The sequence below is a fragment of the Anastrepha obliqua genome, chromosome 2 (assembly GCF_027943255.1).
Source record: "Anastrepha obliqua isolate idAnaObli1 chromosome 2, idAnaObli1_1.0, whole genome shotgun sequence".
NCBI lineage: Eukaryota > Metazoa > Arthropoda > Insecta > Diptera > Tephritidae > Anastrepha > Anastrepha obliqua.
In genome coordinates this window covers 6,140,589-6,158,736 of record NC_072893.1, presented here as the reverse complement: position 1 = coordinate 6,158,736, position 18,148 = coordinate 6,140,589, and positions in this window count along the sequence as shown.

Below are 18,148 nucleotides of genomic sequence, written 5' to 3'. Positions count from 1 at the left end.
GTTAGGTAAAGTATTAAGTTAATTTAAGTTACGTAAATTATATTCGAACTAACTGAGCTTTAGGAAAATAAAAGTTAGCTCTTTCAAGCATCTTGCCTAACAAAGAAAATACTTTTTTTGTTCAAAATTAGATTTATTCATCAACGTAATTTCCATCAAGAACAATGCAATGATTCCTTCCAGCACCGCTCTAGCACTTCAATACCACTTTTGCAGAACGATTTATGTTTTGCCTCAAAATAGGCCTCCGTTTCCTCTACATTGGAGCAAAAATGTTTACCAGCGAGAATTTTTGGAGGTCTGCGAGCAACCAGTAGTCGCTGAGAGCCAAATCTGGCGAATACGGTGGATGTAGGAGTATATCGAAGTTCAATTCATGTAGTTTTGCCATTTTTGACTTGTGTTGTCCTGATGAACCAAACTTTTTTTTTCAGTCTTCAGATGCTTCAATAACGATATATAATATTCACTGTCAATGGTATTTCCCTTCTCAAGATAGTCGATGAATATTACACCACGCACATTCCAAAATACCGACGCCATAACTTTTCTAGCCGATTGCTGTGGTTTCGGGCGCTTTGGACGAGGTTTGCCAGCTGCTGTCCACACAGATGATGATATTTTTGATTCCGTAGTGAAATGATGGATCCATTGTCACATATCGATGCAAAAATTCCGCTTTATTACGTTTAAACATGGTTAAACACTTCTCAGAATCATCAAGACGTTATTGTTTATGGTCAACAGTGCGTAAACGGGGCAACCACTTTGAACAGAGCTTTCTCATAGTCAAATATACATGTAACATAAAGCCAATGGTTCCTTCGATATCTTTACGATGTCAGCTAACTCATGCAACTTCACTTTTCGATTATTCAAAACGCTTTTGCGGATTTTTTTATTTTTTCTGGTGTTACCGCCTCATTTGGACGCCCACGGCGTTGTGCATCATCGGTGTCTGCACGACCACGTTTGAAGTCAGCAAACCATTGTTTTATTGTTGTTTCTGATGGAGCAGAGTTCCCATAACACTTTTCAAGCCATTGTTTCGCTTGAGCGATATTTTTCCCCATCAAGAATCGGTGTAAAATTAAAACACGAAATTCATTTTGAACCATTGTTTTGAAAAACACAAAAGTAGCGGCACTCTTAGCACAATAACTCACGAACTAATGAATAGAATATCGTGAACTTTTAACAGCTGTCTTTTTAAGGTTAGTAAATGGTTTTCCAATTACAGGTGTTATTGGTGAATGGATTGCGCTATCGAGAGATGACTGAAAAACGTTTATTTTCAACAATACGGCGCTACGTGCCACACAAGCAACGAAACCATTGATCTTTTACGAGAAAAGTTTCCGGACCGTGTTATCTCTCGAAGAGGTGACCACAATTGGCCACCGAGATCTTGTGATTTAACACTTTGTGACTTTTTTCTTCTGGGCCACGTCAAAGAGAAGATCTACACCAACAGCTCAAGGTCGATTCAAGACCTCAAAGATGGATCTCGTGAGCCTATCGAGGACATAGGACAGCCACTTTGCAATTCGGTTATGGAAAATCTCATGAAAAGGATATTGTCCTGTAAGCGTGGTCGTGGTGATCATTTGCCTGATGTTATTTTCCACTATTAACGGCATACCTTCCTCTTTATAATGAAATAAACATCCGATCATTTATATTAAAAAATAGCATTTTTCTTTGAATATCAAAATAACACCTCTTATTGGCAAACCATATACTAACTGAGAAAGAGGTGAATGCAATAAAACTAGTGGCATCTACAGCTGTTGACAGCTAATTAGAAACGACACTTATTTCAAAATATTTCACAATAGATCAGCTCTGGTCGCAGTGCGTAATGGCCTTCTAATAATAATAATAATAATAAAAATATTTCAAAATAAATTTTCCATTTTCCTTTTAAACACGTATTTTCATAACTTGTTGCCAATTTTATTTAAACATATGATAAACTTAAAAACTTGTGGAAAACATTTTAATCCCAATTCTTTATTAAATACATATATATATTTTTTTAAGCATGTGAAATTCACGATTTGGATAGGGCAACTAATTAGAAACAGTAATGTATTATCAGATCAACATAAAGATTATGTTAGTATTTGGTTCCATAACCCCTTTTGCTTCAACACTGCCTCACATCGATTGCGCATTGATGGAATGAGATTCTGACAGCGCGCCACAGGTATTGCTTGCCATGCCGTTTTTACTTCGGCAAAAAGGACATCCATATTTGGGATACTTTTGGCACTCACGGCTTTTTTAACGTCACCCCAGAGCTGCTCTATTTTGTTTAAGTCTGGACTGGATGATGGCCATTCCAAAACATTGATGGAATTTTCGTCGAAAAACTGTTTTGTCAACTTTGGATCATTATCCTGTTGAAACTTCCATATAACAGGCAAATTTTCCTCAGCCCACGGCAACCTTACATTTTTTAGTATATCGACGTATTTCTCCTTATTTAAAATTCCATAAATCCTATGGATTGGGCCAACACCATTCCACCAGAAACATCCCCACACCATGATTGATCCTCCACAATGCTTTACTACCCACGAAACGTAGCGAGGATTGAATTCTTGGTTGATTGGCCGTCGAACATACCTTCTACCATCTGGGCCTATGCGATTTATCTTGATTTCATCGCTCCAAATGATATATTTCCATTGATTTGGAGTCCACGACCAATGGGATCTCGCAAAGACTACTCGCCGTCTCCTTTGTATCTTGGTTAGAAGGGGCTTCTTGCGTGCTGCTCTGCCATGCAGTCCAGATTCGACCAGACGCCGAGCAATTGTCCTCTTGGATATTTCGAAATTATATTGATCCTGAATTTCCCGTTGGATGTCAGTGGAAGTCGTTTTTGGGTCTCTTTCGGAGATGATTGCTATCTTGCGTTCAATTTCTGCTGGAGCTTTCCGGGGCCTTTTCTTACGTGGAACATTATCAACAGTCTTAAAAAGTTAGATATGCTTTAAGGCATTAAAAACCATTTTTTTTGAACATTTGACATGCTTAGAAATTTCACTGTACGACTTTCCAGCCTTACGAAGGTCAAAAATGGAGCTGCGCAGGGAAGGTGTACAGCTGCTGCTTTTCCCCATTACACATCTTGAAGACGAATATTTTAGTTGCTTTTAAACAACCAATTTAAAATATATACATACCAAAAAGTCGATTATATTACCTACTATTAAAATAACACAACTTGCCGAATATGCTTCCATTGAACAACTGTTTCTAACTACTTGTCTCAGTTTATTTACCTTGAACTAAGTAACCCATGCACTGCGTTGGATAATACTAACGGTACTTCAATTACACAACTACAAAACTAGGCTAATTGGGTAGTAAATAGAGTAACAAAAGCAATGCAAATGATTTTAAGAGAAAAAATAACGGTAAATTTAAACAGTTTAATATTATGCTCATCAAGCGTTTATCAAAAGAGAGCGTTTCTAATTAGCTGAAAACAGCTGTATGATTTAGAGGATTGAATGACGTATGAAATATTATTGTAAAAAAATATTTATAGAGAGGCAGGTTCACATGTTTTACTCCTCAAGTTTAAGGATCCTACTCATCGCAAAATGTATTATATATATAATATGTACACATGTAAATATACATATGTAAAGTAAAGGCACTTCGAATGGACAACGTGCAAGTACTTTCGACACACGAGTGTACACAATGAGTCAAAAGTATCTGCCTTCTTGAAATTTCGCTGCTATATTTACCAAGCCACTAGGCGATTTCGTACCGTCATTCCAATAGTTACATCTTCAGCAAAACAGCTCGAGCTGTATTCTAACGATATTTAATGTAAGCTTGATGTAAGCCCAAGTGCACTTACCTATGCGCGTACGTACCAGATACTCGTAGTAACGAATTTGCGCCAGTGCTTGGAGATCTAATCGGTGCTAAAACTTACTTTCAACCACATTATCCAAAGACGTATTTACGAGTATAAAACTCAATGCGCAGTATGATTATTTTGAAAATGCAATCTAACGTTTTTGATTACCAAAGTTGAATAGCACGATTTCTTAATTTGTTTAATTATTTGCGCGAAAATTTCGTTTGGCAGTAGAAGTGAAACTTTAACCTTGGCATTGCACCTTCTTCGCACAATCGACTGCGTCTACTTAGCAGTGATTAAAGCTTGATTCGAAATAAGTTGAAAAACAAAAACACAACTAATTATATGAAGGCACATACATACATACACACATATGTATGTACATAGCAAATTTCAAATTGCCATATTTGATGCTGAATGCTTTCAACCTGTTGTAAACAAGCTTACCTCTACATACATACATACATACATACACACATATGTATGCACATAAATTCATGTAAGCATAAAGTAGAAATTCAAATAAAAATTCTGGTTATTTTTTCGGAAATCTGTCACTAAACAACGGGACAGATAATTACCCACCCGCGACTTGTCGGGATGCATTTATCTTTTCTTTATGAACATCGCCTAATAACTTGCTTTACTAAAATTGCTCTAAGAAATCATTTTAATTTGTCAGCGCAAAATATTAAAAAGCGTCTCGGTTGATTTCAAATCACACCTTTTTCGCGCTATTCGCTTGAATACACCGCGCGAAAAAATTATAACACCAAGACGATTATGATGACATCTACTAAAGCAGTAATAGAAAAATATTCCAATTTCGTGTCGTGGATTGTATGTTTTAAACGGTTTCTCATAACGGAAGTTATTCCGTATTTATTGCTGGTATTTTAGTAACGTGGAGGATGGTTCCATGTGTAGAAGTCCACGCAAGTGGGGAAAGTTACTGATCGCCATTCACTTGGGAGTGGCCAGGACGATTCTTCTACATATGGTTCAAGTAGCTCACAACGTCCGGGATTAGCCCACGTATCCTCTGGTTAGCTTCCGAACACCCGTTCGGGAGTGAGCTAACGTGAGAAGGCGAAACATTCCAGGATAGCTGGTTGTGCGCTGGGTTTGGGACCCGCCACTTAAAAATCCTCCCCAATGAAAAGATTAAAAAAGCCTCGGATGAGAACTGCCTTTACTGATGACGACCCCTGCAAACGAAATAAGGAATATGATTTGAGGGCATGCACCTGGAATGTCCGGTCCCTTAATGGGGAAGGTGCCTCTGCCCGGCTGGTTGATGTCCTCGTGAGAACAAAGGCTGACATCACTGCCATCCAAGAGATGCGATGGACGGGGCAAGGAAAGAAAACCATAGGACCTTGCGACGTCTACTACAGCTGCCATGTAAAGGAGCGCAAATTCGGTGTCGGATTTGTTGTGGGAGAGAGACTTCGTCGCCAAGTACTGTCGTTCACTCCGGTGGACGAGCGTCTCGCAACAATCCGCATCAAAGCCAGATTTTTCAACATATCGCTAATTTGCGCCCACGCCCCGACGGAAGAGAAGGACGATGCGACCAAAGATTCCTTCTATGAGCGCCTGGAACGTTCCTATGAGCGCTGCCCCCGCCACGACATAAAAATCGTGCTTGGCGACTTCAACGCCAGGGTGGGCAAGGAGGGAATTTTTGGTCCCACAGTCGGAAAATTTAGCCTGCACAACGAAACATCCGGTAACGGACAGAGGCTGATCGACTTCGCCGGGGCCCGAAACATGGTAGTCTGCAGCACCAGATTCCAGCATAAAAAAATCCACCAAGCTACCTGGCTGTCTCCTGATCGAAAAACGCGAAACCAGATCGATCATGTTGTGATAGATGGAAGACACGCTTCTAGTGTATTAGATGTACGTACGATCCGAGGACCCAACATCGACTCGGATCATTACCTTGTTGCAGCCAAACTGCGCACCCGCCTCTGTGCAGCAAAAAACGTGCATCTACCTACGCAAAGAATGTTCGACATCGAAAAGCTGCAATCACAACAGACAGCCAGGAGATTCGCCACTCGACTCTCACTCCTGCTCTCCGAAAGCACTGCCCAACAAATCGGCATACGCGAGCAATGGAGCAACATTTCTCGTTCCCTACGTACCGCCGCCGAAGAAGAAATCGGATTCCGGCGAGCCCGAAAAAACAATTGGTACGACGAGGAGTGTCATGCTGCCGCAGAAAGAAAAGATGCCGCCTATAGAGCCACGCTGCGATCGGGCGCAACGCGAGCCATGTGGGATCGCTACAGAGAGCTGAAAAAGGAAGAGAGACGTATTATCCGACAGAAGAAACGAGAGGCCGAAATACGTGAGTGCGAGGAGCTTGAGATGCTGGCCAATAGGAACAACGCCGGAAAATTCTACCAGAAAGTTCGGCGGCTTACAGAAGGTTTTAAGACCGGGGCGTTTTCCTGTAAGAACAAAGACGGCGATCTGGTGACTGACGTACAGAGCAATCTTAAATTATGGAGAGAACACTTCTCGAACCTGTTAAACAGTGACAGCTGCGCATGTCATAGAGAATGTGAAGATCCCGATACCCCAATCGATGACGACGGAATTGTAGTTCCGTTACTCGATCATGACGAGGTGAGAATAGCGATAACGCGCCTAAAGAACAACAAAGCCGCGGGCGCCGACGGACTCCCGGCTGAGCTATTCAAACATGGCGGCGAGGAGCTGGTAAGGTGCATGCATCAGCTCCTATGCAAAATATGGTCGGATGAAAGCATGCCTGCCGATTGGAATTTAAGTGTGCTCTGCCCAATCCATAAGAAGGGCGATCCTGCAATTTGTGCCAATTACCGCGGGATTAGTCTTCTAAATATCGCCTATAAGGTTCTAGCGAGCGTATTGTGTGAAAGGCTGAAGCCCACCGTCAACCAACTGATTGGACCTTATCAGTGTGGCTTCAGACCTGGAAAGTCTACCATCGACCAAATATTCTCAATACGCCAAATCTTGGAAAAGACCCACGAAAGGAGAATCGACACACACCATCTTTTCGTCGACTTCAAAGCTGCATTCGACAGTACAGAAAGGAGTTACCTGTATGCCGCTATGTCTGAATTTGGTATCCCCGCAAAACTAATACGGCTATGTAAGATGACGTTGCTCAACACCAGCAGCGCCGTCAGAATTGGGAAGGACCTCTCCGAGCCGTTTGATACCAAACGAGGTTTCAGACAGGGTGACTCACTGTCGTGTGACTTCTTTAACCTGATGTTGGAGAGCATCGTACGAGCCGCAGAACTTAATCGCTCAGGCACAATATTTTATAAGAGCGTACAATTACTGGCGTATGCCGATGATATTGACATCATCGGCCTTAACAACCGCGCTGTTAGTTCTGCCTTCTCCAAACTGGATAAAGAGGCAAAGCGAATGGGTCTGGTGGTGAATGAGGACAAAACGAAGTACCTCCTGTCTTCAAACAAACAGTCGGCGCACTCGCGTATCGGCACCCACGTCACTGTAGACAGTTATAATTTTGAGGTTGTAAAAGACTTCGTGTATTTGGGAACCAGCATTAACACCTATAACAATGTCAGCCTTGAAATCCAACGTAGAATCTCTCTTGCCAACAAGTGCTACTTTGGACTAAGTAGGCAACTGAGCAGTAAAGTCCTCTCTCGACGAACAAAACTAACACTCTACAAGACTCTCATCATGCCCGTCCTGACGTATGGCGCAGAAGCTTGGACGATGACAACATCCGATGAAGCGACGCTTGGAGTGTTCGAGAGAAAGATTCTGCGTAAGATTTTTGGACCTTTGCACGTTGGCAACGGCGAATATCGCAGACGATGGAACGATGAGCTGTATGAGCTTTACGACGACATAGACATAGCGCAGCGAATAAAGATCCAGCGGCTACGTTGGCTGGGTCATGTCGTCCGAATGGATACAAACGCTCCGGCTTTGAAAGTATTCGATGCGGTACCAGCTGGTGGTAGCAGAGGAAGAGGAAGGCCTCCTCTGCGTTGGAAAGATCAGGTGGAGAAGGACTTGGCTTCACTTGGTGTGTCCAATTGGCGCCGGTTAGCACGAGAAAGAAACGACTGGCGCGCTTTATTAAGCTCGGCCAAAATCGCGTAAGCGGTTATCGCGCCAATTAAGAAGAAGAAGATTTTAGTAACGCGCAAATTCTTGTTCCGGGCAAAACGAAATAATTATAAGACCAAAAGCGTTTGCTTTTAATTTAAAAATGTATGTACAGTGCAAGTTGTAACGTTAAACTTATTATACGATTATTATAACTGTTTTTGATCGCTTTATCTCATTCTAACATTTACGTGGTTGTTTTGGTTTAGAAACAAGAAATATGCCGCGCGAAAAAGCTCTGTTTGAATTTGAGCAAGAACAAATTTTAGCATGGGGAGACACGCGCCTTACAATGCGAGAGTTTGATTCAAATTTAAAAAGAGGCAAAGCTGTGGTTTTGCTTTACTTCCATTTGAAAGAAAAGTACGGATGTGCCAAGAGAAGTAGTAGAAAAGAGCTGTGCGGGAAATCAAAATTTTAGCTATAAATAAATAAAATAGCGCTGCTGAAATTAAACACAATTAATTTTAAAGTTGCTACCCGTAGTTGCAAGCGGTTTCTAGTTCAAAATATGTAAAACGAATACCTACACCTTAGTTAACCACAAGACACAAACCGGCCAGATTGGCATTTGCAGAGAAGTATTGTACCAATTTTGGGTAGATGAAAAAAAAAAGCAATCTGCATTGGCATGATAAAATGCTTAGGGAACGAGGTAGCGGAGGAGATATTATTTCTCCGATAGTCAAGCCGCGATCAAGGCTCTGATAACGCCATGGTGCAGAAAGAAACTAGTAAACTCCTGTAAGGAGAAGATCAAATCTCTTGGTTGTGCTGCTAACATTTCTCTAATCTGGGTTCCAGGACATAGGAACAAAGAGGGAAATGAAATTGCTGATGAGCTTGCCAGGAAGAAGACTGAATTGGCCTCAGAGACCTCCTACCCGGGCATCGGCATCCCCCTGACTGTTGTTAAAGGGAAATTGCACAACTTATTGCTCAGGAAAGCGCAGAAAAGAAAACCCTTTGGCCCCAGTACAATATATGGAGGACTCATAAAGTCCTGTGGACTCCACGCCATTCGATTTCCAAGCTCGTAGCTGTATTTACCGGTGATTGGACGATCGGCACACACGCGGAAAAGCTAGGGTTACCATTTAACCCCCATTGCAGAAGCTGTAGGGACGTTTCAGAGAAGGAGACTGTTGATGAAAGAGACTCGGTAAATGTCTGGGTTTCGGCAGCTAGGCGAATAAGATCACTGGGTCATCCTTTCTTCGACATTCTGGGGCAGTGCGCAAACCTAAATCCCATCAATCGTCTCCATTATATCAACAGCTTTGGCTGGCTGTAGATATCTGCCTGTTGGAGATCGCATAATGGTATCCAAACGGCGCTTTGGTGCTACTTGAGGAGTGCCAGACCGGCACTTTAACCATTTCACCTACCTACCAATTGCGAGGGCTGTTTCTTAACTTATGAAGCACGCGATAGCGAGGGTTGATTATAAACTTATGAAATATCCTATATTAAGTGTTATTTGTTAACTTGTATATATATTGGCGAGTTCACCGTTTTCGGGTGTTTGGCAGAGCTCCTCCTCCTATTTGTGGTGTGTGTCTTGATGGTGATCCACAAATGGAGGGACCTGCAGTTTCATGCCGACTCCGAACGGAATATTTTTTTATGAGGAGGTTTTTCATGGCAGAAATACACTCGGAGGTTTGCCATTGCTTTTCTTCATTTTGTTCTTTCACCAATCATAATAATTTATAACTCGATCGTGATCACTGGGCATTAAAAGGATAACTTCACTTTACTCAAAGTTGTTTATTTCTTTTTTTTTCTTTTGTTTTTTTTTTTTTGTCTTTTAATTTCAACATCAGTTCTTCAAAATAGTCGTTACTTGTGGCAGTATTTTTGGACTTTGCTAAAGCGTGTGGCAAAGTGTGGCACAAATGCATACTTCGCAACATAAAAACACTACTATTTTTTTACCATTTCATCATATTTTTATATTAAATATTTATATTTATTGAATAACAGCTGAAGCTCGGCAGGGAAGGGTTCTAGGACCACTTGTTGCTCTTCTTGAATGGCGCGATTTTGGCCGAGTTTAACAAAGCGCGCCAGTCATTTCTTTCTCGTGCTAACCGGGGTCAGTGGGACACACCAAGTGAAGTCAAGTCCTTCTCCACCTGATCTTTACAACGCAAAGGAGATCTTCCGCTTCCTCTACTGACATCAGCTGGTGCCGGATCGAATACTTTCAGAGTTTGTACCTATTCGGACGACATGACTCAAGCAATGAAGCCGCTGGATCTTTATTCGCTGCGTTATATCTATATCGTCGTAAAGTTCATTCAGCTCATCGTTCCATCGCCTGCGATACTCACTCTCACCAACGTGGAAAGATCTAAACATCTTCCGCAGAATTTTTCTCTCATACACTTCAAGGAACGCCTCATCGTATACTATCATCGTCCAAGCTTCCAAACGATTTGTCCTCCTTCATTACCAGATGGATTCGATTTGCTTCTTTATCCGGTTCGTAAAAGGGAGAACTACGGACGATGATATTAACGCATATGCTCTTAACGCTTTATACGCATATGCTCTTATAAAAAATTATGCCTGAGCGATTAAGTTCTGCGGCTAGCCCGATATTTTCCACCACCAGGTTTAAGAAGTCTGAAACATTGTTTGGTATCAAACGGCTTGGAGAGGTCCTTCCTAGTCCTAACGGCGGTATTGGTATTGAGCAACGTCATTTTGTATAGCCATATTATTTTTGCAGGAATACCAAATTCAGAAATGCTGTCGAAAGCAGCTTTAAAGTCGAGAAAAATATGATTAGTGTCGATTCTCCTTTCATGGGTATTTTCTAAAACTTCACGTATTGTGAATATCTAGTCGATTGTGGATTTTCCATATCTAAGACCGCGCTGATAAGGTTCAATCAGTTGGTTGATGGTAGGCTTCAGCAAAAATACGCTCGGTGGAAAACAATATTTAGAAGGCTAATCCCAGATAATTGACACAAGTTCTAGGGCCCCTACTGTTATATAGGTTTTTCACCGCAGATATTCGCCCTCCTGACGAAACCAATTCATTAATTGGAACGTTCGCAAACGATACAATACTATTGGCTTGAGAAAAAAGCTTAACTATAGCTGCTGAAAAAACTGAAGCGATACACAAACGCTTTAAGGAGCGGTTTCATAACGAGTGCCTAAAAATACATGAGGGCAAAACTGTACTATACCATAACAAAATCTACTACAGTGCAAATAAAAATAAATGACAAGGCACTTACAATAGAACCAACAGCGAAACACACCGAAATTCACTTGGACTCGAAAATAAATTGGAATTATCACATCAGGCAAAATGTCAAACAAATACAAGAATACCTTTCACAATTTCATTTCAGCTGATGCTGTACAAAACAATGATTAAGTCAATCAGAGTATTTGGAATGGCTGAAAAGGCTCCTATAGAAAAAATCCAACTACAACAATTGAAGATTCTTCGAATTTTGACCATGTGTGCCAGATACACGAGAAATGATGGCACCATAGGACTTTAAATAAAAAGAAGGAGCAAATGGCTCGCAGCTTCGGAGGGGGTCCTGTCATGATTTGGGCAGTCATCAGTGCTAAAGGCAAAACGCCTACATGTTTCATATCCACAAAAATGAATAGTAGAGTAGTACAAGTATATAGAACTTCTAGACGAAGTACTTATTACTTTTTTTTGTGATAATTTCGATGAGAAGCGGATCTTCCAGCACGACAGCACAGTCGTTCATGCTTCCAAAGCAATAAAAGAGTTTTTGGCAGCGAAAAAAATACCATTTTTACAATGGCCTGGCTGCAGCCTTGACCTTAACCCAAACGAAAATGTATTGGCAATAGTTTCTAAATCGGTTTTCAAAAATGGAAGAGAGTTTTAAAAGCCTTGGAAGTGTGATTAATGTCGAATGGTCAAAAATTTATCAACATATTATAAAGCACTTAATCAAATCGATGCTTCAACGACTTCAATAAGTTATAATCAAAGGAGGATCCCACACAAATTACTAAGCTCCAAATTATAAACTAGCCCCTCGAATTATCTTCGTTTATTTTAAATATTGTAGCATTGGTTTTTTACTTTTTTCAGTCTATAGCTTTTACTTTTCTTAGTAATTAGTTTAAGTTTCGTAAAATGTGTGCTTGTTTCTGGTTATTTTTAAAATATTTATCATTAAAAGTTAAATATGAAAAACAATATTTTTTAACCTCAAACACCCGATGTGCCTTGGAGGAGGCGGATAGCACTGATCACTTTTTCTGTGAGTGTCCTACCTTTACTAGAGCAAGGCTACGAATTTTTGGTTCCGATGTCGTAAGAATGAGTAATATTCATTCTTTAAAACTAGAGGTTATTTACAGATTTGCCAAAGAATCTGGAAAATTCTCACAAGATTAACTACCTTTGTCTCTGTCTCTATTCTTTCCTATTTCTTTCTCTGATACTTTTCTACTTCCCTCTTTGACTACCTACCCTCTTTCCAGAACTATAAATACAATGGGCTTTTTGGCCTAAGCGTGGTCCTTGGCTCAACCTATTCAAATTTCAATTTCAACCTCAAACTGTAATAAAAGTATAAGGAATTTTGTTGGTCTTATATTTTTTTCGTATGGTGTAGAATGCATTTTCAACATTGTCACCAACGCCCATATTCGAGCTTTTAACCGTACCTTTTTGGCTATTCTGCAAATCATTTCAATTTCAAAATTCTAGAAATATTAAAAATACTGCGAAATATGATTTCTTTGCCTTGACCAACCTTGACGAAATGCATATAAAGTAGACATACAGTCTGTTTAATAGAAGCGTGACAACCATAACTTGGAAACTCTTTTGCCAATTAAATTCTAGCAAACTGCATTCTATGGGCTATAATATTTCTTACACGCAGTATGTTCAATAAAATATTATAGTCACCACCAAGCTATAATGGCTGCACATCCTCGAGTCATGAAAGGGTAGATAGTCAAGGAGGAAAGGAGCGAAGTAACAGAAGGAAAAGACAGGATAGAATAGAGAAATAGATGTAGTTAGGCCTGTGACTCTGAAAATACCCCCCAGTTTGAGAGAACGAGTTTTGCTCGTTCTCATGACAGCGGAACCCAAAATTCGCAGCTTAGGAAATGCAGGGCACTCACAGAGAAAATGCTCAGTGCTATCCGCCTCTTCAAGGGAAGACAGACAAATCGAGCCCTCAATGATTCTAATCGTGGTCATATTAAGTATGTTGTCCCCATGGATTGTGTCCTGTAATAATACCGACCATCAACCGAACGACTTTTCTTCCAAGTTTTAGAAGAAAGTCCGACAGTTTTCTATTCAGCTTTGTCACAAAACACTTTGCAGTTCTGCAGTTTTCTTGACCGGATCATCGCTCTTTATGTATATAATCGCTGATTCAATTCCTGCAGAACAGATTCCAATTATTGGCTCTGGTCCCTGTAGGAGAACCTCCAGTCATACTATGTGTTAATTTCTGCGCACATTGTTGAAGTAATTGGTTCCAAATTAGCCGAATTTGTTTTGAAAACTGCTTTCCTTCGAGTTTTTGCTTAACTATTTGCCAAACATTTTCAACAAGGTTGTTGACAGAATTGTTGTCTTCTTGTACAAACCAAGGTTGTCTAGTACTTCCAAACATCTTCGCAACTGCCGGTATTAATGATTTTTGACAAATTTTGTTCATGAAAACTGCATTCAAATAAACGGCCAAATTCTTTTTCGAAGAAGCAGCCCCAAATTTTATCCGTGAATATTACGTTTGCCCCAGTCTGTTCTGAATTTGCTTAGCCCAAGAAAGTCCTTTTTCAAAGTGTGATAATCAGCAGTGGTTTTTTCAATCTGCTCCGGAATTTGCACGTAAACGTTCTCGAATCGTGTCTTTGGATACATTAACACCAGTTTTCCTTAAAACCGATTCAGCTTCGGCTTTGTCACAAACAAACCAAAGATCTTCGGATCTTGCTGGGAAGAGGTATATTTTTTGAGCCTCGTACGGGGAAGTCGTCAACATTTTAAACGTCGGTGTGCCATTGTGTTTCAAATATTTTGCTACAGATGCAGATGACATTTTTGGACCTTTAGAAGTACTAAAAGAAGTATTCCAAGCACTCCAAATAAAAGCAAAATTTGTTGGATTAAAGATCAATGAAAGCAAAACGAGATACCTCGCAAAACTTAACCAGTTGAGAAAGCCGCCAGACCTTACAATTGGTGATCATAAATTTGAAAGCGTGAATCAAATTAAATATCTAGAACTGTTTCTCAGGAGAACGGATGGTACAACGATTACTATCCGGGACCGTGTGCAGGCTGCAAACAGAGCATATTTTGCCCACGTTAAACTGTTAAAAAGCAAGCAGTTGACTAAAAAAACGAAAATAAAATTATATAAAACACTGATTCGACCAGTGGCAACCTATTAAGCATATTGGGAAGACGAATACAGGGTCTACTACGAGAAGAAAATGGTATCTTCTTCTTCTTAATTGGCGCGATAACCGCTTACGCGATTTTTGCCGAGTTTAACAAAGCGCGCCAGTCGTTTCTTTCTCGTGCTAACCGGCGCCAATTGGAGACACGTGAAGACAAGTGAAGCCAAATCCTTCTCCACCTGATCTTTCCAACGCAGAGGAGGCCTTCCTCTTCCTCTGCAACCTCCAGCTGGTACCGCATCGAATACTTTCAACGCCGGAGCGTTTGTATCCATTCGGACGACATGACCCAGCCAACGTAGCCGCTGGATCTTTATTCGCTGCGCTATGTCCATGTCGTCGTAAAGCTCATACAGCTCATCGTTCCATCGCCTGCAATATTCGCCGTTGCCAACGTGCAAAGGTCCAAAACTCTTGCGCAGAATCTTTCTCTCAAGCACTTCAAGCGTCGCTTCATTGGATGTTGTCGTCGTCCAAGCTTCTGCGCCATACGTTAGGACGGGCATGATGAGAGCCTTGTAGAGTGTTAGTTTTGTTCGTCGAGAGAGGACTTTACTACTCATTTGCCTAATTAGTCCAAAGTAGCCCTTGTTGGCAAGAGAGATTCTAAGTTGGATTTCAAGGCTGACATTGTTATCGGTGTTAATGCTGGTTCCTAAGTATACGAAGTCCTTTACAACCTCGAAATTATAACTGTCGACAGTGACGTGGGTGCCGATACGCGAGTGCGTTGACTGTTGGTTTGAAGACATGAGGTACTTTGTTTTGTCCTCGTTCACCACCAGGCCCATTCGCTTTGCCTCTTTATCCAGTTTAGAGAAGGCAGAACTAACAGCGCGGTTGTTAAGGCCGATGATGTCAATATCATCGGCATGCGCCAGCAATTGTAGGCTCTTATAAAATATTGTGCCTGAGCGATTAAGTTCTGTGGCTCGTACGATGCTCTCCAACATCAGGTTAAAGAAGTCAGATATAATAACGTGGTAAAGGAACTCCTACGAGGTGAAAACGTTGTACGGTTTGTTAAATCGCAGCCCATCCGATGGCTAGGACACATTTGCAGAAGAAATAATATCTCGCAGTTTTGTACGCACGCATGTATGGTGAAAAGTGAAGAGGGCGACCGCGGAAAAGATGGTTAGACGACGTTGAGGACGATCTAAGAAGCATAGGAGCGACCAACTACTGTAGCATGGCTATGGATCGAGATGCATGGAGAATAACTGTAGAAGAAGCTAAGACTCACACGAGCTGTAGTGCTAAGCATTATGATGACAAGGGTGTGTGCATAACACTGCTTCAAATCATTTTTCAGACCCGGAACTCATTTTGTAAAAAAAGGTGCGCTTAGTAAGTTTCTTACGAAACTAACAAAATGCGCAACGACTATTGCGAAAAGGAACAGCATTTCAATTTTTATAACGGAACTCTAAGTTTGAATTGTGCCGGTCACGCTTCCATTAGACAGACTGTATATGTACTTATATGTATATTGTGTGTGTATGTGCATATTCGCGAATTTTTTTGCAATTGCTGTTTGCTAACCACTTAGTTAAATAGGAAAACCGCTTTGCCTTTTAGTCATATTTTCTATAAAGAACACAACACCTTTTTTTTGTACACTTTTGATTTTTATTAATTTTTTCTCTTCAAATACAACATTTCTTAAACGATATTCGGTATTCTTTTGCGTTTTTTGTGTTGTGTTTTTGTTTTTGTTTTCGTTTTTTATTGTTTGTTTATTTTTATCAATGCAATTATAATTTCATATATTTATGTATGTATATATATAATTTATTAATTTAATATTTGTATGCTAAATGTACTCCATCTTCAACACCATTAAATATATTCATATTACTTTTAAACCTATTTTTAGATTATTTCACTTTACGGGGTTAAGATTTTGTTTACATTGCGATTATAAATTTTATAACATTTGCGAAATTTTTGTATATTTTTACTTCGTTTTTTTAATTATTTTAATATTTGTATTATTTTAAATTAGAAATTTAATTTTAAACATATTTATATTTAGACAATAGTATTGTGTGCTTATTATTAGAATAATAATAAATATTTTATATTCAATTAGCATACTTAGAGAAATTAAATTAGGCTCACGACTGCAATGCGTTTCGTATTCACTTTCACAAAACTTTAGGAGGTACGTTGAAGAAAAGGTTCTATGTACTAAAGCTTGAAATACTTAAACAGTTTAAAATTAATGAGCCAGCGCGGGAACTAAGAGCATAACCTGAATAAGTTATTATTGTAAATATGTAAATATATATGTGTGTGCATGCATGCGTGTGTATGAAGATAAAAATGAGAATGCAAATAGTCAGTGGTTTCATCAGCACAAGAAATGTGAGGCCTTTCGTTTTACTTGCCACTTTTTTTTCAAAACATAAAAAAACACTAGAAAAATCATTAAAAATTATTTATAGCAGTTTTCCAATTCATTTAACCTTTAAAAAAAAATAAATAAATAAAAGGCGCGCGCGTGCACTTCTGTTAGGTGTTTGGCCAAGCTCCTCCTCCTATTTTTAGCGGACACCTTGATGTTGTTCCACAAATGGAAGCACCTACAGTTTTAAGCCGACTCCGAACGGTATCTGGTTTTTTATAAGGAGCTTTTTCATGGCAGAAATACCCATTTACCCTTTAATTTTAAATTTATCAAAAATATTTACATTAAAAATTCGGATTTTAAATCAGAAGATTTTTCAAATAAATAAAACATGATATTTTTTCCTGAAAATTATAGACTGACTCGAAGTACATTTCCGTACTTAAAAAGTGTCTTATAAAAACGTTCAGAGGCGGCGTAAAACTGTAGAGCACTCGATTTGTATGCGCTGGCCAACTATTAATTAATATTAGTTTGGGGAAAAAGAAATCCATTATTTTCTCGTTAGACGGCTGTAGTGATCTATATCTCGTTAAGTATCGATCGAACAATTTAAAGTTTATGCTCGTTGTCAAGGTGACATTTCACATTAAATAAATTATTTTGCTGTTTTTTGTTTGTCCCATTCAGTTCTGAGTTTCAGGGTGTTAAGAATGAAAAAAAAATACCAGTCTAACGGTTAGACGGGATAGAAGTGAAACCTTCCGTAAGACAAACTGAGAGAGAATGAGACGAAAGCAGCATTAGGGGCGGGATAATTATAGGTTCATTATAATATTGCTATAAAGTTCATATTTTATTTTCTTCATTTTATTATTATTCATCCTCAATGTTTTCAATTTCAACAAATTATACGAGTGGCTTATGATAGCTAAAATATGATACAAATGCTTTGGTTTCGATGTTGTCAACATATCTTTGAAATACCGCGTCAATTGTTGTTCTTGATCGTATTGTCGATTCAGTGCGATTGTTACACATTTTTAAATTGAATGTTGTATTGAGAAAGTCAATTAAAGGAACCGCTGTGTCCAATGCAAAATTTACGTTAAAATCGCCACTTGAAATCATTGGAATTTTATCGTAATCTTTTCTAAGTATCCGCGATACTTCTGGTGTATACTTTATTAAATTTTCGTGAATGAATTCCGTGATGCTGTTTATTGATTTTTTTTTCTGTCGATACTCACGACACTTTTCTGCATTATTTTTCGGCATAATTGCGGTAAATATTTAACAATT